This window comes from Onychostoma macrolepis, chromosome 04, assembly GCF_012432095.1.
Source record: "Onychostoma macrolepis isolate SWU-2019 chromosome 04, ASM1243209v1, whole genome shotgun sequence".
NCBI lineage: Eukaryota > Metazoa > Chordata > Actinopteri > Cypriniformes > Cyprinidae > Onychostoma > Onychostoma macrolepis.
The window spans coordinates 10,811,339-10,835,256 of NC_081158.1; the positions used below are offsets into that span (position 1 = coordinate 10,811,339).

The 23,918-nt window shown below is 36.8% G+C and overlaps 1 pseudogene; it reads left to right on the plus strand.

Annotated features, from left to right (window-relative positions):
- LOC131538769 (C-type mannose receptor 2-like) overlaps window positions 1-23,918 on the plus strand; it is a 42,740-nt pseudogene that overhangs the window by 16,130 nt on the left and 2,692 nt on the right.

Below are 23,918 nucleotides of genomic sequence, written 5' to 3' on the forward strand. Positions count from 1 at the left end.
CTTCAATCAAACTGTTGTTGCACAGGATGAAGATTCCCACAAAAAGCAGCAAGAAAGTTTTGTACACCTCTGTGTTAAGGAGATCTTTCATCATGACAGGTAAAAACTGCCTGAACTCTGTTGCCTTCCACCTATCAATTTCCCTCAGTGCCCTTGGTTTCCGTGCAAACTCCATGGGCACACTTCTCTGAGCATTTATCAATCTTTCTGACAATGTGTTTATTTGAGATCCTGACAGCCTACAAGTGAGAGGACCCATCTTCAGCCACAAGAGAAGAAGCCGTCTCATGATTCCAAGGCACACAAGGTGCATGTAGTCGAGCGGGAAACCAGAGACCATGTCTAGGGATGTTTCTTCAAGAGGTGATGGACCATGATGATGATCAGCATCTGTCTTGTTTCTGAAACTCTCATTAGTTCTTAAAGAATGTTGAGAAGAATGTTGAGCAGTGAATTTAGTGCCACATGTGTGATTCTCATTTCATCATCGTATGTTCTCGTGCATTTCATTTGTGGCCACTCAAGTAGGGGTCGACCGATTATCGGCCTGGCCGATTATCGCCTGGCCGATTATCGGCGCCGATATCAAGCATTTTTATGATTATCGGTATCGGTCATTTTCAAAACCGATGTGCCGATAAAATTAATTTAATTTTGAAACGCGCTATTTGGCTCTGATGCAGCCTGTCAGAACTCACCACTCTGTGGCCTCGAGCAGTCTCCGCCCACCGCGCATCTGATTTAAACAATTGGTCCACAATCAATGTGGAAGACTAAGGTACTCTCACACTGAAAGCGCTTGCTACAGTTTCAGTGATCATCACGCATCAGTTGTCTCTCAAAGGCAGCAGTAGAGCAGACGTTGCTCAAGTTGCAATAAATCACAATCCACTACACTGAAGTTACAAAACACCTCAATATTATCTATTTATGGTTTCCGCGATGGGGAAAACGCAGACGGAATCGCGGAATCCAGTCATATAAAGGGAATTTACTGTATAACGCGGAGTCACGGAGTTCGTCAAAGTTTGGATTAATTAATCAAAAGTAGGTCAGTACACTTAAATCGACTCGCGCTATGGACTAGTATCTGTAAATATTAAGCTGCAAAAAGACTTATTTAAATATGAATTCTGCATGTTCTGCGCGTCTCTGTATATGTGAAAGGCACAGACGCGCGGTTTTGATTATATATACACACACACACACACACACACACACACACACACACACTGAAGTGCGCGACGCTCGCGGTGTTTTCAGCATCTGCCGTCTCACTAAATGAGGACATAAATACATGAACAACATCCCCAGAACTGCTCTGAGAGTTGCTTCATGAGCATTTGACCGTTTCATTTGAGTAAAACGATGGTCATATATACATAGGCTATACAGAAACTTAAGAGGTCCTCATGGCAACCCATCAAAATAAAAGTTCGGTTTATCTACTAATACTACAACAACAACAACAACAACTTTTGTTTAAAAGAATAATCACACAATACGCTATTTGTTCCATGTTTTAATTTTAATGGTAAACCCATTTGTTTGCCAAAAAATTTAGTTTTACACTCATTTGATTAAAGGATAACTGAAATTAATGTTTTATGGCTTCATTTGCACTGCACTGTAAATTAAAACTACTCGAAATTACTGTCACACAGGCCAAGATTAGGACAACATAAATTGTGACATTTCAATAGGCTATTGAACCAAGTGTGCCTATAACAGGCTATTAGTGTTATAGTTTAATTAAAATAGTTGCAGTCTTCTTCACAATTTCTATAATGGATCTATGAAGACAATTAAATTATTTACACTTATTATATTATAATTATGAGAGGTTATGCTATTACACATACATTTCTAACATGTAAATTATTGAAGCCATATACTTGCATTTCCCCAAGCTGTTTAGCTATAGTACAGTATTCATAGGCTTAATCATGAAGCATGCAGTGGCCCCACTTTTAACTCTCTTTATATTACCCTTATTGTTGATGGATGCATGGAGGATGACAAGAGTAAGAAGTGCAATCAGCACCAGGGAAGGCAGTTTTTGTCAGAGCCCTTGTTATTCTTAATTTTGACATTAATTTAAATTTTTACATCAGACATAATATATCGGTTAAAAATATCGGTTATCGGTCCACTTGGTCCGTAATAATCGGTATCGGCATCGGCATCGGCCCTGAAAAACACATATCGGTCGACCCCTACACTCAAGTGCCACTTTAAAGCATCATCAGTTGCACCTAAGAGATCTGCTCACATAAAATTATACATTTACACACAAAAGTTTGGTACTGGTAAGATTTTAATGTTTTTGAAAAAATTGTATGACTATAAAGGCTGTTTACTTGAAGGTACACTAAAAACAAAATTGTGCAATTTTCACTATATATATATATATATATATATATATATATATAAATTGTAAACCCCCCCCCCAAAATCAGTGTATTAAAATGATTTCCAAAGAATCATGTGACACTAAAAATATGCTGAAAATTCAGCTTTGCATCCCAAGAATAAATAGCATTTTAAAATATTAAAATAGAAAATGGTGTTTTCTTTCTTTCATAATTAAATTTTCACCTTTGCACAATTTTCACAGCATTTGATTAATTGCAGTCTTGGCCTTCAATTTATACTCAACTATATAAACTAACTTAAGAACTGTGATATAGCAAAACATTAACTTCTTGCTGTCTAAATGCATTTATGTACATTATTTATGCATTAAATGCTGTTCAAAAGTTTGGGATCAGTAAGGTTTGTAATTTTTTTTTTTTGTAAGTCTTCTGCTCTTGGATGCAATTATTTGATCCAAAATACAGAAATAAATGTAATATTGTGAAATATTATTGGAAATTAAAATAATGGGTATCTATTTTAATATACTTTACAATATAATTTATTTCTGTGATCAAAGGTGAATTTTCAGCATCATAACTCCAGTCTTCAGAGTCACATGATCCTTCAGAAATCATTCTAATATGCTGATTTGTTATCGGTGTTATCAGTTTTTTTTTTTTTTTTTTTTTGGAACCAGTGATACTTTTTCAGGATTCTTAAAAACAACAGCATTTATTTAAAATAGAAATCTTTTGTAACAATAACGGCAATGTACTTGATATCAATCTAATCTTCAGGTGAGAGTTGATTGGCGCTTAGTCTCTCGCAAGATTTTAATAGGTTTCCTCTGTTTCAAGGCATGTGATTGGCTGTTCGGTGCTGATGTCGCAAGAACAAAACAGGATCAAAGCTAATCGACGGGGGAAATTCATCAGCGTCATGGTTCAAGCGAAGCCTGAATGGCTTGATTTGGTAAACTTGAAACGAAATCCCGTAACCGTGAGTTTGTTCAACTGTCATCATTGAACAGGCCCATTTTGTGATTCACCAAATAACATGTTAATACCATAGACCAGCTGGAAACGGGGCTTGGGCTGTCGCCAGGGTGTCATTGTCACGAAGGTAATCATGTTTAACACCTGTTAACTGTGCATGTTAAGGAATAGATCTTACATTATGACCACTGGCCATCATATGTTTAGTGCTTGTGTAACTTGATCTGCTGTTATAACGTTAGCTCGGAGCCACTTTTCATGGTTACGTTACATTTCTCAAAGCTGGTGGCACTCTAAACCAATCCGAAATAGCCCCTTATAACGTCCAGTAATACAGTTAACTTGAAGGAATGAATGAAAACGAGTGAGTGATTTCGGACAGCCGTTGAGTGTACTTTACTTGTTATTGTGGTGCAAAATAGGACTGAAGTTCACTGAATTAGTGCACTCGATAGTGTCTACTATGGTTTTGGACATCACTACAAATGGATGTCCCCTCGAAAAGTATCCAATTTGAGGGTACAGAGTGGCAATTTTAGATTCAGCACAAGTGCTAAGTAGAGCAACATTTTAAATGTGTACGTTATTTTCCTCAGTGCCGATAGGTCTAAACCAATCCGTATTGAGCAGAGCAACACTTCAGATTTTCCCGCCCAAGAGTCGGTCAGAATGGCGTTTAAGTGAATGAGACGCCGTCAGTCAGCTGTTACGTGAGGAAAGAAAACACGCGCCCTTAACAACATTTCAGTATTTGGTTTCGGTGAGGGTGTTTGTATTTGTAACTTTAATATTTAGTGTGTGTCTGTGTGTACATGTATGATACTACTTATTTCGAATATAATTAAACTTAAAGATATCAAAAGGCTGATTAATCCATATAATTGTTACTTACCAACAACTTGACGAACTGACCACAAACTACAAACAAACTTAAAGACAACTAGTAATGAACTTGTAAAACAACATTAAGTTAGTAAAAAAATACATGTAATTAATTAACAGGAATGTAATATATACAACTGGTGCTATTTACAGGTTATTAATGTGGGAAAAAAATTTGAGGGTACAGTAGGCTGAGGAAATCACAACGGTCATCTGATACAAATTACTACCGTCATCGCATATATATAGCTTACGGTCATGTGACGTTCATTAATTTATTTATTTTCATTTTATTTATTTATTTTCATTTTTCCTGAGCAAGATACAGGGAACCCAATGTACTCATGTTTAGAGAGGTTATAAATATTGGTACAGTTTAATACCAATATTTATAACCACATGAATGGTTTTCCCCAAAATGTAATATTTACATTTGAACTCTTTTGTACTTAATGTGCAGAATAGCCGACACTTTAATGAAATACACAAAATACATTTTTGAGTCCAATTAATCAAATTGAAGAATTTAATTAATTGTTGAAAATTGTTACTTGCATCCATAATATGAAGTTATTTACTGGGGAAATCTCATTTCAAGCACATTACACAGCAGAAGCACCTGACAAGAGTAATGAACTCACAATTATCTTTGAAGCATTTAATGAAGTTTCTACTGCTTTTAACAACAGCTGTACATTTCATGCAGAAGCTGAAGGCCCAAACGTGCAGAACTTAAATAAATAAATATATAGGTAAATAAATAAATGTAATAAGAAAATAAACAAATAAATGTCTTGATAAAACGAATATAGTTCATTTGTAATACAGTTTAAGTTGCGGTAATGTTCAGTGGCTCAAAACCGCGGTATTAACGCTATACATGTAAATGAGGGAGTTAGGGTTGGGTATCCATTCAGATGTCCCGATTCAATTCCATTCTGATTCACAAGCTCTCGATTTGATTCAGTTCTCTTTTTTTTTTGTATAGGGTGCTATTTGTTTTAAACAATAATAGGGACCTATAAAATGTTTTAGATTTTTCTAGTAATTAAATGAAGGCATAAAACATTAATTTATCCTAATCAAATGAAAATTAAACCCTTTTATTTTTTTGGCAAACAAAGTGCTGCACAACAGAGGTTTACTATTAAAATTAAAAAGAAAACAAATGTGATTATTCCTTTAAAAAGTTTTATTAATATTCATTAGTAGTAGTATTGTTACATTGAGTCTTAAGACTGCTAAATAGTAATATATTTTGTCTCGTCAGTAAAGCCGGTTCTGTAATTTAGTAGTAAATGTCCATCACCTGTTTTCAAATGGAGCGGCATTTACTACACAGAGCCGTAGTTCGATGACAAGCTACGCAATATCACGTTTATAATCGCAGATGAATCGCATTCGATTATGCATTATTTACAACATGATGTTTGTAGACACCGTGCTGGACTAGGCAGTGGCAGAAATGTGTGTGCGGCTTTATTCCGTGCTGTCGCCTCTGTCAGTTTTAAAACACTTTGCAAAAACACAGCAAGTTTCCTGATGTTTACATTTTATTTGGTGTGATAAAGTTAGATAAACCATGCCAAATCGGATATGAGTGGTGAGACTGAAACGGATTTCCAGAAATGCAATGTGAATAGCATTTTAAACATTATGAATGTAGCTTGAAATGGAATTTGTAAAAATTGAATTTCAGAAGTTTTTTTTTTTTTTGCTGTTCACATCTGCTAAATCTGATCAGATTTCAAATATGCCAAAAATCTTATTTGGACTGACAGTCTGAATTTTTTTTTAGTTTGTTTGTTTACAAAATGACATTTTCAAATGATTTTTTCATATAAATAATACTTGACACCATGTAAATGTTCTTTTTTGTTTTCTGATATATATATATATATATATATTTTTTTTTTTTTTTTTTTTTTTTTTTTCTAAATGCACCTGTCCCACGGTTGAGTCCTTACTGAAAAGAAAAAAACTTTTAATATGACATTTGCTCAAAGACAAATAAATCTAGTTTTGAGAGAAATTGAAATTAGCATGGGAGGTCGGCGCCAATAGTCTTGTGGGAAGTGCGCCGACATACAGTACCGTTGTCTCATGGAATTTTCCCGATCCCATTCTCTATTTTAAAATTTTGTAAATGTCAGTATTTTTTAAATTACTGTTAAATGCCTTTTAATTTTATACCCTTCTCTTTTCATTTCTATAAAAAAATATTGTAATTTTGCGGGAAGGATTTTTGTAAGAAGAGATGAAAACCATAAAAATTTTACATTTCAGATTTAAATCTTAACGTAATGCAATTTTGTGTACAGTTTTATATGTATGACACACTGTGATGGTTAAAATACATAGTGCACTTTTCTTTTTTAGGAGGGTTTTGAAGTGGCTGTAGTTGCAGAAACACCCATTTACATTTTAAGCCCAAAAAAACCCCCAAAAATTCTAGAGGCTAATGAAAGGCTACAATTATATAATACTGTATATAATACTGAAAATGATGTATACTGGGGTTCGGGTGTGTGATTTCTCAATTTCCGATCGTGAATGATTAACTGTTTGAAAAAGTTGTAAATATGTCAATTCCAGAAGACAATATACATGTTGTCAATGTTTGTATTTATTTATATAAATACATTTTTGAAAAGTTAAGGCAGTTCAGTGTCAATTTCTTGCCTAGGTAACACTAGAAATTAGAGTGATGTCATTCAGCAAAATAACATATTTCAAAAAAGTAACATTCTGCATCAAAAGAAAATACTGTCTTTGTGCCAGAGAGCAATGGTGGGCTTTTTTTTTGTTGTTGTTTGTTTTTTACAATGTAGGCAACAAAATGTAACACTTGAATTAAAGTAGAATTGAACAAAGCACAATAAACTAGGTAAAGAAAACAGAACAAGTAGGCTCCTTCAGTTTGTATCATTGCTCTAAGAGTCTAAATGTAGTTTTCCTGCCAGGAAACCTGGCCTGCAGGTGTAACAAAGTAGCTCTTCAGTTTATCTCTAATTTCTTTGGCAGCCATGGAGCTGTTACAAGGTCTTCCTGGTTGAAGAGGGAGCATGGCTCCAAGACCATCCTTTCTCCGGGTACCCTCTACGAGTCTGTGGTCTGCATCTTCTGGATCAGCTAGGGCTGGGGGTGTGTAGTTGTCAGACCGAACTTCAAGCAAATAAATATCTTCTGCACCTTGTCTGGGTTGAGCATAATTGTGCTGCGGAATACTCTCCAAGTATACCAAACCCATTTTCCACCACTCTGCGTCCTCGAGAAAGTCTGTAGTTAAACACTCTCTGATGGTGATCCAACTGGTGAAAGGGGTATGGCTTCATGAGGTCAGTGCGCAAAGGATATGCATCATCTCCTAGCAACATAAAGGGGACTTCTATATCCGAGCCTGGGAGATGTTTGGCTGCAGGGATATTAAGGAGGCCCCTGTCAAGAGCTTGCTTGAAGTCTGACTCGGAAAAAACTCCGGCATCTGATGCTCTGCCCTGTGCTCCTACACTGACATACCAAAACCGGTACTTGGCATCAACAACTGCCATCATCAGCACAGAGAATCTTCGTCTGTAATTGTGGAAGTTGCTTCCACTATGTGCTGGTGGCTGAACGTTTATATGTTTCCCATCAATTGCGCCAATGCAGTGGGGAAACTGCCACTTTTGATGGAAGTCTTCTGCAATTTCCAGCCATTCTTCTTTTGTACTGGGAGTCTGAAATAACAGAGAAAGCATTATATAAAACAGTTTTCAGCTTCCAGACCAATGCATCACCAAACGTTATGAGTTAAAGAAAAATTAAAGACTTGTTTACAAAAAAAAAAAGTACATGCTCATGTGTACAACAGTCAATTCCATCCAAGTAATTATGTTGGACAATCAGCATTTCACGGTCAATACATCAGAACTCCCACTTATGTGATATTGTTTAAAGGGATAGTTCACCCAAAAATGAAAAATCTGTCATCATTTACTCAACCTTATGTTTTTATGATTTTCTTTATTCTGCTGAATACAGAAGAAGATATTTTAAAGAATGTTGGTAATTAGACAGATGACGGTAGCCATTGACTTCCACGGTAGGATAAAAATACTATCAATGGTCAATGGCTACTGTGAACTACTGGTATTCTTCAAAATATATTCTTCTGTGTTCAACGGAAGAAAGAAACTCATACAGGTTTGGAACAACATAATGGAAAGTAAATGATGACAGAATTTTCATTTTTGTGTGAAATATACCTAGAAACATGAATATTAAGAACTGTTTTGTTGTACTGTAGTTTTCTTGGTGTCATCCGTACCTTTAGACATTAAATAAGCTTACCTTTAGATATTCATTGACAAGAGTGTGCTGCAGGGCTTCACATGTTTCACTGACAGTCTTGGAAATTGTGGACTCTCCAACCCTGAACTGGTAACTTAAGGATGCAAATGATTCTCCTAAAGGAAAAAAAGGACATTTGCCTTAACTAAGTAAAAGCAAACGTGATATACACAGCAGCCTGATGAGCAACAAACCTGTTGCCAAAAATCTGAGTGTTACTACCAATCTCAGATTATGACAATTTATTTAAAGTATATTTAATTAGGCAATCTCAAAGAGAATAAGATCTCTTTTCCAAGAGAGACCTCAAAACAAACAACATTTATATAACACATAGCTCTGTGATTTGCGTGACGATTACTCACCTCCAGCTCGCTCTGTAACATGTAAAGACCATGTTTCCGCTGTCTCCATGACTTCACCCAAACCCTTTTCTTTTGTTTCCGTGAATTTTCGGTCAAAATCATTCCAAACACTATCATCGCAATTTCTTCCAGCCTATTGTCCGCCATGTTTATTCTGAAGTCTCGAGAGATTTTGTGAGATTTCCCGTGTTCACAGTCAGGACCCTGGTTGAAAATCTGTTGGTGTGTGGTGTGCTGTCTTTGTCACATCGTGGCACAGCACACACTATAGGAGCAAAACGGTTAAATCTAGGATTTTTTGTCCTCATGTTTGTGGTCTCTCTTGAAAATCGTAATAATATTTTAAAAATCTTTAGTGTGTACCCAGCATTAGCCTCAGCACCGGCTCTCCCCAGGGCTGTGTGCTGAGTCCCCTTCTTTACACCCTCTACACCCATGACTGCACCCCCACCCTCTCCAGCAACACCATCATCAAGTTCGCTGATGATACCACCATGGTGGGGCTCATCTCTGGGGGAGATGAGTCCGCATACCGGGACGAGGTGGAGCATTTGTCAGTGTGGTGTATAGAAAACAACCTGGCCCTGAACATTACCAAGACCATGGAACTGATTATTGACTACAGGAGAAAGAAAACGGACATTCAGCCCCTGTTTATCAATGGGGACTATGTGGAGAGGACCTCCATCTTCCAATTCCTGGGCGTTCACCTTGATGATGACCTGATCTGGAGCATCAGCACCACCGCTACCATCAGAGACTGTACTTTCTGAGAATTCTTAAGAAAAATCAACTCACAGGAACTGCTGGTGTCCTTCTACCGCTGCTCCATAGAGAGCATCCTCACATACTGCATCTGTGTCTGGTTTTCCAGCTGCACAGTCGCAGAGAGGAAGGCGCTCCAGAGGGTCATCAACGAGGCCAAAAAGATTATCTCCGGAAGGCACATAATATTCTCAGAGACCCATCTCACCCCGGACACACTCACTTTGAACTGCTGCCCTCAGGCAGACGTTACAGATTAATGAAAACTGTCAGATTAACTAACAGACTAAAAAACAGTTTCTACCCCAGAGCCATAACTGCACTGAACACAGCAAAGATTTAAACACTTAGTAATTATGTACTGTGCAATAAGACAGGGACGTGCAATGACTGGCAGAAATGTGAATGTAACTTGTGATTTTTTATTTTTTATTTATTTTTCTCACCTTAAAGGTTTGCTTTTCTTCAATTTCATTGTACTTGTACAATGACAATAAAGATATTCATTCATTCATTGAATTCTGTGTTTTATTTTTAAAACACCAACAATACTCACAATGACAAATTTAAAAAACAACATTACAACAAAAAAACAATACAGTTATTGTAAAAACATTAAGCTATTTATAACATAATGTTTATAATGTATATCGGTGTCACTGATTAAAGTGTTAGTCATTTACTCACCCTCATGTTGTTCCAAACCTGTATGAATTCTTCGTTCTGGTGAACACAAAGGAAGATATTTTAAACAATGTTTGTAATGAAGCAGTTCAATAGTATTTTTCCCTACTATGGAAATCTGTGGTGCCCAAAACTGTACCATTTTGGGGAACTGTTAAGTCGATTGTTTCATATATTTATATGATGTGATGCTCTTTTTGTGTACATTGTTACATAAAATGCTCTTACCTTGTTTCTTTTTTCACCCAATACCTTAGGACAGACCAGCCTGTGATCTCCTGAGACACCCAAATCCGCTCCTGGTCCACGATCGTTCCCACACCTGTGTCTCACCACAGTCCATCACCAGTGTCTGTCATGCACAGTCTGCACCCGGCCTACTGCCAATATTATTTCTGTTCTATTAGAGATATGCCATTCACAACATAATCATTACACAATATCAAGCTCAAATAATTTAGTCTTGCTTAAGTTTCCCTGATTTGATACTGTTCACAATGTAGCATGGTCTCTCCTACCTTAAATATTTGCATTATTTGATTATGCCTCGTTTATTATTTAAAAGAAAATTCACTAAATCTTTCCCTAGAAGAGATGATAGGCGTGTTTGACTGCGGTGATGCACAGACCAACGTACCGCGAGAGCAAGACACTTTCTTGTGCTTTTGAATCGCTCTCGTGGTCAGCTCTGGGTCTTGTGCAGTAATATGATGAGCAGGTGTTCAGTGTCATCACCTTACTTTATTTTGAAATGCTATATTGACTTAGATTCACCTAGGTTTAAAACTGTATAATAAATTTATTTGGGAAAGAACTAATTATTCATTGTCATTAATGTTGTGAGGCGGCATAACATCTGGTCAGATGAACATTTGTGTAGTCTGTTTCCTCCTGAGGTCTTTACCTTATATAGTTAAATATCTAAAAAGGATTGTCTTTGTAACCTTTGTCAATAGATATTGAAAGAATTATTTTTTTTATGGTGCTTTTAAACAAAATATTAAATGTAATATGTGAGATAAGCTATGGCTGGGTGTATATTACACAATTTTAATATATGCCATGGAGGTAAAGAACTACATGAACTGAAGCCATAAATCACCTAAGGTTGGGCCGATAGACAAGTTGAGCCGACATCGTGATTCATCGACATTCTTTTTCTTTTAAATTGTTTCCCATTTTTTCCTTGATTGATATGTTATTGTTTTGGTTTATTTGTTGGGGTGTTATTATTATGGTAATATTGTGTTAGGTCATGTGACCTTTGATCACCTGGAGGTATAAAGAGTCATATCAGTGTTGTCCATTTGTCTGATGAAGAGCCTGTGTGCTCGAAACGTAACACACTATGCGAAAGTTTTTTAAATAAATTTTTTGCTACTTTGGTGTTGCCGACTTTGCATTTCTAATATGCTTCTACTTGTTTTTTAGTTGAGCACTCGTTTTAGATCGATGTGCATGCTGTTGCTTGCTCTTTTTAGTTTGGTGTGCAGAAACATGGAACATAAATAATGAAAGAAGAACATGCAAATGTTGAGGTAGATTTTTCGTGTGAAGCTGCTGTGGAAACACGGAACATACAGACCAGTCTCTACCAAATTCAAATTAACCCGCAATGACCAACACGGGGAAAAAAATATACATGTACATAAAAGAGGAAGAAAAAATGAAAAGGGCTTTTGTTTAGAGTAATAAACAAATGATGTGACGTGTTGAATAACGGATGAGAGCAGATATAATAATCATAGTTTGAAGCTGCAGACAGAAACATCAGACTCAGGACAGAAACACACAACCTCTAAAGTAAGAACAACTCACATGTTCATTCTTCAACTAGAATTAGACTTAGAGATGTTAAAATGATCTGAATAAATGTGAATTGTGTTCTGCTGCTATTTTTTCTTCTTCTTTTTTTTTAATTACATGATGTTTTTCTCTTTTATTCTTCCTCAGAAATGGACCAAACTCTAAATGTATTTCTTCTTCTCATTGGTGAGTGTGTTTGTGGTTTTATTTATGGTTTATAGTTTCATTAGATTTCATCCTGTTATGAAAAGCATTAAATCAGACCCTCTCTTTCACAGCTCTCTGCTCCGTATCTGAATGTGTTCAGCGTCAGTATGACTTTATAAATGAGATGAAGGCCTGGACTGAAGCTCAGAGATACTGCAGAGAGAAATACACAGATCTGGCTACCGTTGACAACATAAATGACATGAACAAGCTGAAGAAGTTTGCTGGACATGGCTGGATTGGGCTGAAGAAGACGGTTCATAATAAATGGCAGTGGTCTTCAGGTGAACCTGCGCTCTATCTGAACTGGGGTACTGGACAACCTGATGGCAGAGATGAGTGTGCTGTGATGAGATATGGACAATGGCATGACTTGCCATGTAGTAAAACAAATATTTCATCTGCAACAACAGTGAGTACAAACACCTAATGTTATAAAAAATTATTTACCAAAAGATACTTCAAATGAAAAGTGTAAACATGACCATAGTAAAGCTATAAATTAGGTAAAAAACAAAAACAAAAAAAAACATGAAAACATAATAAATACCAATATTTACAGTCTACTTTGTAATGTTATTGCAGCTATATCTGACAAACCTAAAATAAAGAGAAAGAGAGAAATCTAATAATAAGCTTCCAGCTCTAGACTTAAGATTTGCCAATTATTGTTGGTTACTACTGCTCGCTGTATGCCCCCAGGCATCTGTGCTTTCTCAGTTATCTTCTGTCTAAGTCCTGTCAAGAAGCAGTAGTCTCATTAACATTATTATTATTATTGACAGAATTATGGAAATACATGCTCTATATGTATAGATTTGTTATGTTTTGTGTATTATTATTTTAATATTATTATTATATTCTCACATTTATCTGCTTTTATAGAGCATGTCCTTATACAATTACAAACTGTAATGTAACAAATAACTCACCCTTAAAGCTATTCAATTATACATTCTTCTATAAGTTCATCACATTGCCGTTAATGGATATTGTAAGTGTTTGAGAGATACTTAAAGATTGCTTTTGTTTTTCTTAAAGCGAACACAGGACTTGTCTTTGTCAATCAGATGAAGAATTGGAGAGATGCTCAGAGTTACTGCAGACAGAATCACATTGATCTGGTCAGTGTGAGGAACCAGAATGAGAATCAACATGTTCAGCAGTTCATTAGTGGCAGACGGTTATCTGGATCATGGATCTGGATCGGTCTGTTCAGAGACTCATGGCAGTGGTCAGATCGGAGTAACTCCTCATTCAGATACTGGAAAACTGGTGAACCTAATAATTATGGAGGTGTTAAAAACTGTACAGCTGTTGAACAGAGCACACAGGGACGATGGATTGACATCTCTTGTAACCGCCAATTTCCTTTTGTTTGTCATGAAGGTGAGTAGATTCTCACAAAACACACACAATTCATCCATCACCTCCAGTTATCTTAAAGTTCACGCTACATGTCTGACATGACAAATCCGCCCTCAGCATTTGTTCTGCATGTTGTTTTTGATCAGTCTCTCTCTAGTTTCTGCTTATGCTTTGTTTGGTTTCCAGATAAACTGATTGTGATCAGAGAGAATATGACGTGGTCTGAAGCTCTGAGATACTGCAGACAGAATCATGTGGATCTGGTCTCGGTTCATTCAGAAGAGATGCAGCATGAGGTGATGAACGTGGTTAAACGGGCATCTACTGCAGCGATGTGGTTGGGTTTACGTCACTCTTGTATTTTGGGAGTCTGGTTCTGGGTGAGTGGAGAGACCGTGTGCTATCAGAACTGGGCTCCAGGGAACGGCACATCAGAGAAGGACTGTGAACATGCAATGAGATCTGGAGCAGTTCAGTCTGGAGGAGATCAGCGCTGGATCAGCCGCCCTGAACACCACAAACTCAACTTCATCTGCAGCAGATATTAAGATTGAATGGATACACAGAACTTTCATTTAAGATAACGGTAACACTTTACGATAATGGTACATAAATAATAATGTACTAATACCTGAATTAATACTTACCTCAGCATGAATTCATGATTTGTGCAGACATGAGCTAATCATGAACCAGTCAAGAGTGATACTTGACTGGAGTCCAGGGGCGGCATTTCCGTATGGCAGAGTATGGTAGTCGCCATACCCTAGCCCAGTCAGGTGTGCTATGAAAAATTATCCAAACTTCGTGTCTCTATTATATTTCGTTACTATTATTTTAAATCAGTGCCGTTGGTCTTCCTTATGTCTGTTTGAGGGTTTTACAAATATTTAACCAATGAAAAGCATTCAAAAAGGTCACTAAACCATTGGATCTTCAAATTGCACCGTGCACAGCCTGGAGACAGATCTCTACTCAGTGGCGGCACCAGGGCGGGGCTTGATGGGGCTATAGCCCCATCAGAAACTTGCTTAGCCCCGGCACAGCCCCCCCACGCATTTCCAAATCATTTAACTGTTTTTTAACTGTCGGTGTCACTCTCATTAACATTGAAAAATAAACATTAAAAACCTAAAAAAAAAAAAAAAGTGCTTACTATGTGGCCTATACACAATTGATAATATGGGGGAGGGGTCAAGCAAACTTTGCGGAAGACGGTGAATGTCAGTCAATTCACTAGAGAAAGTGAAAGTAAAAAAACTGACATATGCTGATATTGGTATATAACTGTCTTAAATTATACCCTTAATATTTCTCTTGTGGCTCGTATAGTGAAAAACATGAGAAGAAACGTATTTCACGTTAAATAGGTTGTTTTTGAAAATCGGTGCATGAAATAGCCTAAAGCTGCTCTGAAATTTCATTGATGACTGCAGTGTTAATAATAATAATTATAGGCTTATAATTCATTGTATAAATTAATAGACCTGTTTTAAAAAAATACCTTTTTAAAAACATTTTCAATGAGGAATAAGCTAGCCTATTTTATTATCCTCACAGCGCATCATGCGGGGCAATAATTTCATGTCATTTAATAATAAAAGTAATCTAATAATAATAATAGGCCTAATAATAAGAAGAATGTAACAGGCCTACATTAAATGGAAATGCTAAATCTTCTTAATATTGCCAATTTTTGATGCTTTTGACAATATCTCTGGCTATCAGCGACACATGATACGATGCAAATCAGCACGGGGAGGTTATCGCCCGCAATGTGTGCCCGTGTGGAAATAGTTTTATGAATTGTCAGCACTATCTATTGTAAATGGTTAGAATTTACCATGTTTTCCTAACAGTTTACATTGAGTGACTGACACTTGATGGTCAGAAAAAAATTACAAGATATGTGTAAAATAAATAAATAAAACAATGAAAAAAATAAAAAATACCAACTTTCTTTCTTTTCTATATTCATTCATAAATTATATTACTTTGTAAGTGTCATATTTGGCAGTAGGCATTAGAAGTTATATTACTAATAACAGTGACATATGAGTTTAATACCACAGGAAAAAAGTTAAATATGCCTTTTTTCGAAGCTGCTGTATATACACTGTGTGCAGAATTATTAGGCAAGTTGATATTATGATCATATTTTTTTGCCAAGAAAATTTGACCAATTCCAAACCACATCAATCTTAATAACTACTATTGATTTTGTATTTAATCATTTCTAAGTTATATATAATTGTCCATGAAGGCTGAAAGTCAAAAACTCCTTATTTCAGGTGTGATGAATTATTAGGCAGGCTTTCTTTTACAGATAAAATGAGCCAAAAAAGAGATTGAACTCAGAGTAAAAGTAAAAATAAATAAATAAATAATTAAATGCCCATGAGAAGGATGCAATACTAATTCAATAATAGAATTAACAAAGTTAAGGCATGATTATTGGGTAGCTAAATGCTCATTGGGTCAGCAGGGTCAGAAAAAACAGGTGGAGAAGAAAAGACACGTTAACTGCACAAGAATTAAGGTGAAGAATTAGCTGTGAAACCATCAGGAATCATTTAGTCTCCAGCGCCACCATTTTCCAGAACTGCAACCTTCCTGGAGTCTCCAGAAGTGCAATGTGTCAGGTTCTCAGAGACCTTGCTTGGGTAAAAAATGCTAAAAAATAACCCTCACTTAATAAGAATAACATGCTGAAGTGTTGTGAAATACATGAAGACTGATTTTGTATAGGCTTTATGGACAGATAAGTTGAGAGTGACTCTTGAAGGACCAGCATCACATCCTCTTGTACCACTGTTTGAAGAATTTATCTTCCAGAACAAGACCCCAACATTCACATTAGGAAGTGTGGGGCCATATGACATTCAAGTGAACAGTTTTAACACTTTAATGAAGGACAACCAGGTTTCTGATGAGGTAAATTATTATCCTTATAGTGAGCCTAATTCTTACACTTATTTCCTGTCTACCAATCCTACCACCAAAACAAGCCACCATGGCCTGCTTCTAGAATTTAGCCTTTAAACTTGTAAGTTCTGCATGTTTTCACAAATATTTTTTACAATATGTATTTGCTTGCCAGGTTTCTACATAGTTACAAGAAAATAAAAAAAAGGAAAGGTGATAAATGATTCACAACATTTCTGTGTGACTAAAAAAATAGAGCATTTAATTTTATTTATTTATTATTTTTTAATCTCACATTTGTCCTTGAACTATTCAGGTCATGAATTCCATATATGATATCTTTCACAAAGCATGGTCAGACACAACTGGTGAGTAATAACAAACAGGTTTATTGAAGGGAATCGGGGAATCAGGATCGAGTGTGACCAAATGCAGGTGAGTGAGCAAGTTATAGAGGATTTCAGTTTGCTTAGCTGTGGTTGTGATGTCGTGTCTTTGTTTGCAGGTTTGGATCGGATGTCTCAGGCTTCGAGGGAAGATCGGCAAGGAATCCAATGGGTAAGTCTCAGAGGTAAGTCGGGAGCGTTGAGAGAGTCCAGAGCTGTCCATCTAGTGAACGGTAGACCAGACAATATGGGGTATGGAAGTGTGTGTATATACTAGCGTTCATTAGTGCCGGCAGGTGCGTGCAAATAGAAGTCAGTTGACTGTGAGTGGGTGATTGTGCTGGGTGGTGACTGTTGTGATGGTGACTGATCCCTGACATTACCCCCTCCCCCAGGGGCTGCCTCCATACAAGGCAGGGGTCTTCAAACTCAGTCTGGGTTTAGCTCCAACCAGCTCCAACACACCTGCTTAAAAGCTTATTCTATGCCTAGTGAGACCTTAATTAGCAGGTTCACCTGTGTTTAATTGGGGTTGGATCTAAACTTTGCTGGACAGCGGCCCTCCAGGACCGATTTTGGAGACCTCTGCTCTAACGTGTCAGGAACACGTAAACTGGTGCAATTTGCTGCTGGTATGAGGTGTTGGAGCATGGAACTTGGAGCATGTTAGGACTGCATGTTTGGCCAGAAGGCAGAGTGAATGGTATTGCAATAATTCTCTTATGGTTATTAAAACTTCAAATATTTCTGTTTTAGCATTGCAATGTTGACAGAAGGTGCATTACCTATTTAAACTCACTTGGAAAGACGGAGTGGCAATGGCAAACAATTGGTCAACACTGGTGGTAAGTATTCATTGTTTGGTTTACAATAGTGATATCAGTCGTCTAATGGGCTAAAGGTCTACTTTAAGTGTCAATTTATGTAAAATGGCAGTACATGCTAGTAGCACTATATTGCCTCATTAAGTCATTTTCCAGCTGACCCGATTTCTAACCAAACAGATTTAAAATCTAAACCACATAGATCATTGCATGTATGTGTTTTAACCAATTGAATTTTAACTTATTATCATAAATAATCTTTCCTTGTACATGGTTATATTAAAGTGCTAATACTTGTCAGATTCTGTATTTAGTGACAAATATCTTTCTCTCTATCTTGCTTTTACTCTTTTAAAACTTTTGTCTTCCTTTAAGTTTGTATGGGTCAATATTATCGATTTTTCTTTTATGCCAAAAATCATTAGGTTATTAAGTAAAGATCATGTTCCATGAAGATATTTTGTAAATTTCTTACTGTAAATGTATCAAAACTTAATTTTTGATTAGTGATATGCATTGCTAAGAACTTAATTTGGACAACTTTAAAGGCGATTTTCTCAATATTTTGATTTTTTTGCACCTTCAGATTCCAGATATTCAAATAGTTGTATCTCAGACGAATATTGTCCTATCCTAACAAACCATACATCAATGGAAAGCTTATTTATTCAACTTTCAGATTACATATAAATCTCAATTTTGAAAAATTGACACTTAAGACTGGTTTTGTCGTTCAGGGTCACATATTAGGAATATACTGTAGGCCTGACTTGTGTATATGTGATTTCTCTGTATTTTGTTTTAACAGACAGCATGTACCTGTGGGGCAGTGCTGCATGTAGAGTGTGCAGCCACGCCCATGTGCTACATATGTCAAGGTAATATTGTGTATTTGAATGGTCTCATCACTCATGCACATACATTAAGCAATCTCCTTTGTCCTGTTATCGGTCCACATACAATGAGGGTATACATGGTTCAAAATAAACACCTAACAAGTGGCAAATGTGGTTAGATTTTCTGTAAATCTTGTGGTCACTTCTACCACCACTGTGAAGAATCGTTCTCAAAATCTTGGGGTTTTAATGCCAGAAGAAAGCCTTTATTATCAGTGACAATAAGGCAGAGAAAACTCTGCAGAGTAATCTCCCGAATCTGTGTTTGCATCCTCTTATATACAGTTTTTTCCCTAAGGCGTGTTCAATACATTTCCTATATAATTATTGTTTACCTTTTTTGGATGTGCCTCTTGTCTGCTTTCAGGAAGCGGACAGGAGACCTCCATTTACTTTAAAGAAGAGGCACCATCATATAGTTTTTGACTAATGTCACAACAGGATGTGCAGTTTCAGTACAGAATGTATGTCTGCCCATCCTCTTCTCATGCTGGCCTCTACACACAGGCAGATACATGTTTATAATAGTAGAATAACTTGATACATAAATGGCTATATTCACATTGATTATACTTGATTAATTTATATTTTGATTAATAAAACTCTTCTACAATCTAAGAAGTCATGTCATAACAAAAGTGGACTCTACTGTATGGATTTTTTTTTCTATACAAGTGTAAATGTGACTCAAAAGGGCAATTTATTATTATTATTTTATTTTTTCCCCTTCTACCCAGTCCCCTTGGCTGGTGAGTGTGTGTATAGATACATATGGTAAATGTATAGATACATATAGGCTCTCTCACTCACTTATTCCAGTAACAGCAAATGCCTAAAACAGGCTTTGCACTGGTCTTGTTTTCTTTATGACTGTGGTGTTGTTTTTATGCACTAGTCATAAGCACATTTGTTGTAGATAATGTCACTAAATTTTGTGTATGACTTTCTATACAGATGACAGCAACCCATTGGCCCAAATCTCTTTGCCTGCATCAGACACTGCACCACGCTCAGGTAACTGTTTTGTTATTGACTGGTTGGATCTCTTGCACCAGTCGTGATGACATTTCATTTAGATTATCTCTCACATTTATGTCTTGTGTTTAACGCAGCTGACCCAGACCTGTTAATCGAGCCCCTGGATCTGCTGAAGGCTCTGCACTACAACAGTGTAACTTTTCAAATTCTTGCATGCGTTCGGATCTAACTGAACTTTGGCTAAACCTCATTTACACTATTACACTCACTTCACCTGGGATAGCCATTTTCCCCAAGTGTTCAATTAATAAATGATGAGTCAGTGTAAATACAACACACTCTAAAGCCAAGAAAAAGCAGACCAAAACAAGGCCCTAGTTCTCATATATGGTCTGTTTGTTGTTCTTTTCTCTAACATACCTGCATCTTGTATACTATAGCTTAAATGCAGTAAATGTTGCCTAGCTATGCTGTTTCTGCAAACAACATTAAACAAAATGATTTTCACCAAATATATTAGCTCTTTAAACTGTCTGTACTTAATTATACATTACATTTAATATCAACATTTATCTAGTTTAGCTTGCTGCAATGATGTGTAATCTAGATAATGTCAGAAAAGGAGTGTCCGGGTTTAGTTTGTTTATATGTTAGAAATTATTATAGAAGTTATGTTATATGTATTGTTTGCTTAGAAACAAGTGTTGTGTAGTTAGTAATCACATACTGTCCCACTTTGTAAACCTGTGATGTTGACATGGGTTCTGACATATTTTTGAACAGAAGAGACAGTTATATCCATGTTGGAGGCCATAGGAAAACCTATGGCCTGTTGCAGTGAGGAAGAGATGGAGGAAGACAAGGAGGAAGAGAAGCATGAGCACAATGGAGAAAGACATAGGGAAGACGAGAGAGTGCAGGAAAAAGAAAGGAAAGTGTACAAAGTTTAAGGAAGGCTAACAGCACAAGGAAAAACCTACCAGGTAGATGAAGATGAGTTGAGGAGGAGGGTCAATGGAGAAAACATGTCCACAATCATGTTCCGAATGTTGTATTGCATACATGTACGTATAAAAGCACAAAAGTAGTTATAAGATGTAGTGGCAAATTAAAATAGTTCAAGGGCTGCCAATTAATAATCATAAATATATTCGCTGTTTTTAAAATGCAAGGCGCATCAGCTTGGATTATTAGTGACAGCAAATCATACACAGTTTGCCACACTGCCCCTCATGGCTATTCACAGAATACATGACTGATATTTAGAAAGCCCTGCTCACATGCTTTGCATTTGTGACACTGTACTTGTTTATACATAGGTTGGCAAAAAAGATGTTCCACCCAATGTGCTGCAGCAGCCTAGAAAGTCAAAAACAAAGTCAAGTCAAGTCACCTTTATTTATATAGCGCTTTTACAATACAGATTGTGTCAAAGCACTTAACAGTATCAAATTGGAGGACAGAGTGTCAGTAATGTATAATGATAAGATTAAACACTCAATTTTCAGTTAAAGGCATTTCATTATTGAATTCAGAGATGTCATTGTCTAGCTCAGTTTAGTTTAAATAGTATCTGTGCAATCAAATCGACGATAATCGCTAGAAATGAAGTGTCCCCAACTGAGCAAGCCAGAGGCGACAGCGGCAAGGAACCAAAACTCCCTCTGTGACAGAATGGAGAAAAAAACCTTGGGAGAAACCAGGCTCAGTCGGGGGGCCAGTTCTCCTCTGACCAGACGAAACCCACAGTTCAAAAGTTTATATTTCTATTTTAATTTTGTTGCAATTTCTAACAATAGTAGTATTATGTAGTTAGGTATTTTATTATATTTTAGTTATTTTGTTATTTTTGGTTGATATATCTAGGGATATATCTCTGGGGGTCATCTGGGTGTCCTGGTCTCCGCTGACGATCAGGGCTGTAGACATCATCTCTTGGTGCTGATCCACCATCTGATTGGATACGGACTGAGAAACAGACTAGGAAAGAAACAGACAAATATTAGCGTAGATGCCAATTCTACTTACGATGTAACGAGTACATCGTGTGTTATGGGGAGTGTTCCCGGTTCCGGTTGATCTAATTAATGCAGACTAACAATCCTTTAACGGATTTGAATAATAGAAGCGTATTAATGTGTTATGTGTAAGCCAGGCTAAAGAGATGGGTCTTTAATCTAGATTTAAACTGACAGAGTGTGTCTGCCTCAAAGGTGACAATATTCAGCACTTTAACGGAAGGAGAGGCGGAAGACCTTGCCAAGGGGTTTGGAATGGCACTGGCCAAACATGTGCCAAGAGACAAACTACTTTCTGGGATACCTGAAGAGGACATGCCAGCAACCCTGTAAGTGTGTCTGTGTAAGCTCTCTTCTCTCTCTATTTGGTATTATGTCGTATAATATATTGGTGGCAGCACCTTTATTTATTTTCTATGAGAATAACAACCATAAAGGAGTAAGTTATGATGTGTATATCAGTATTTATTTCCTAAAAATAAGCATTAAATATCTTGTTCAGCCTGACTTCCTTATCTTTTTGAAAAATAATGAGTTGTAAACTCATGTCTGTTTTGCTGAACATTTAAATACATTTTAAGGAGTGTGCATCTTGAATGTTGTTTTTATGTAAGACCACTGGCAAAAGTTCCTTGCTTTCAACACCAACTTACAGTGTGGGGCTTGTCAACCTTTTGAAATTAGTGTGACATCCAGGGGTACAGCTGCTATTATTGAATATGTAAGTATATATTATTCTAAAACCTTTGTCACATGTCTTGTAGGGATTGTATAGTGTTTGTCATACATGTTATTTAATGTACTGTTGGCCCTGTTTTTCTAATCTTTTGTTTACTCTTCAGATATGTTCTTCGGGTCATACTGTTTGGAAATGGTCTTCACAGCCATTTTTCACACATGGCATGCTAATTGGGGACTTCATGTTGGCCACCAGCATACTACTGTCAGGCAACAACTATGCCAAAATAGCACTCCTCTTCAAGTTCATGAGAATGGACATGGTAGAAAGGACGTCTTTTTTCAAGATACAGGACACCTACTGTGTAGACTCCATCAAAGATTTCTGGCTTTCAAAGAGAGCTGAAATCATCCACCATGTAGAACCTTGTCGAAAAGGACACACACATATGTTCTCAACTCAGCACATTCCAAGGAGCCTCCCCCTCCTCCGTCTGCAAGTCGTAAAATTAATAAATGATCAGCACCGCACCCGATTGTCTGACCAGCTTCCTGCCATGCTCTCCTTATCATCTCATGAGACCCATAAAAACAATGATAGGTTTGAGGAGAAAAGGACCCTTCTACATCTGGGCGATATACTATTAAAGCAATATACTCAAGAGACAATATATATTAATGTTGTATTTTATGTCTTTTATAAGCTTGCTGTGGTTATTAGGATTTAGGATACTTTAATCTATGCCTTAACCCGTTTAGTAGATCAGATTAGTATATGTACCTTTTTGTATGCCAAATAGTTGATGTCTGATGTTGAATGAAAGCTGATTTTATTAGCAGGAATTTGGTGTGGATGAAAAGCTGACCATTAGCATCATATGCATGATTACAACACTATAGAAATCTGCTTGGATATTTTCTCCATGTGACAAATTTACTAGCATCTAATGTATGCACGGACAAGGAACCATATGGGGCGGGGCTCCGCCTTACAGGGACAATTTGATTGGAAGAAGCCTCTAGTGGGTGGACAGAATTCGGCCTGTTAAAACTCCAAACTCAAGCACTCCGTCAAAACTTCTTAATGAAGAAGCTATCAGAACCAACCGAAGCTGTAAAACTCAAAAGAACTTCAAGTGTCGTCTCTCTCAAGGAACCAGGCAACTGGCAATGACAGGAGGGGTTCCCCCGAGTGATGTCACCCAACAATGACACATCAGCAGCCAATCAGCCTTCGGGGGTTCCCTCAAGCAGCCATCAAGGGACGAGCCAGCTATCGACTCAACGCAGTGCAAGTAACCAAACTATCTCCATAATTTTGCTGGAAACTGGTTGAATTAATCCTTAAAAGTAAAGATAATAAGGTTCTCTGCTTGTGATCTGCCTCCAGTTAAAGTTACGAGATAGCAAAAGAGTGCTAGACTTAAACTTTTTTCAAATCCCAATAACTC